Genomic DNA, 1,167 nt, shown 5'->3' with positions numbered 1-1,167 from the left:
TCAATGACTTTCGGCAGTATACCCTTTCCAACCGCCACGTCGTCGCTTACCTCCTCACAGCATTAGGAGTGAGACCTATTTGTCGTGTGACAGCTCCTGCGCCATACACAACTGCCGTGCGCATTCTCTTTGCGCTTGTGCGTAGGTAGTCGTGTGCGATATGAGTACACAGCCGCTGCTCGAAGTAGACGATGCATCGCAGATGGGGCCCATACGTGCTCTGTACGGGGATGTACATGGGTTGATTATTAGTGTGTTGTGGAGGGTGGTTGAGATGTATACATCTGCGTATGTCACATATGTGCACAGATACCATGGACACGAATGTACTCACCTCATATACACACATACAACACATGTTAACAAATACTATACGAATGTATGTACCACATATATATAGGCATACAACATATATTGAACAACTACCATACGAATATATACACTATATATATATATATATATACATACAGTACATACCTGCACACAATACAGTGCTACAGATGATCGCAGACCTTACATAGGAAAACACGAGCAAAAGCGATTTGCAAACTTCTATGCTACGCACAACGTTTACAATCCCACAGATTCACTTACATATGCACACAACAACATATAAACACTATACTACACTCATCAACACTCACTCACATGCACACACCACTTACAATCCCACAGTACACATGCACATACATATACACGCAACAACATATGCACACTATACTACACTCACCAACACACACTCACATGCACACACCACCTACAATCCCACAGTACACATGCATGTACATATGCTCATAACAACATATATACGCTAGACAACACTCACCAACACACACTCACATGCACACACTTTCTGCTCGCCCAACACAGTTTGCAACTGCTGCAACCGCACGAATCGATGGCCCTACACCCTCCACATCTGCACCAGCGGGTCCAATATTGCCTGCACCTGGTCAGAGCCACAGTAGGGCGTGGTTTGTCCTGGATTCTGCCGCGGGTCAGGCAGTATATGTTCCATTACTAGGTATCTAAGGGCAAACTCTAAGCCACCCAGCTTGGCAGCCACAACCACCAACCGCACTGCGATGTAGAAGTGCTCCAATAGCTCATAGCACACCTGCATCATTTAGAAGGGTAAGGGAGAGAGACTAACTATACAATTTAAAA

This window comes from Sphaeroforma arctica (genome assembly GCF_001186125.1).
Source record: "Sphaeroforma arctica JP610 unplaced genomic scaffold supercont1.11, whole genome shotgun sequence".
Classification (NCBI taxonomy): domain Eukaryota; class Ichthyosporea; order Ichthyophonida; genus Sphaeroforma; species Sphaeroforma arctica.
Note: the sequence above shows the minus strand (reverse complement) of the source record.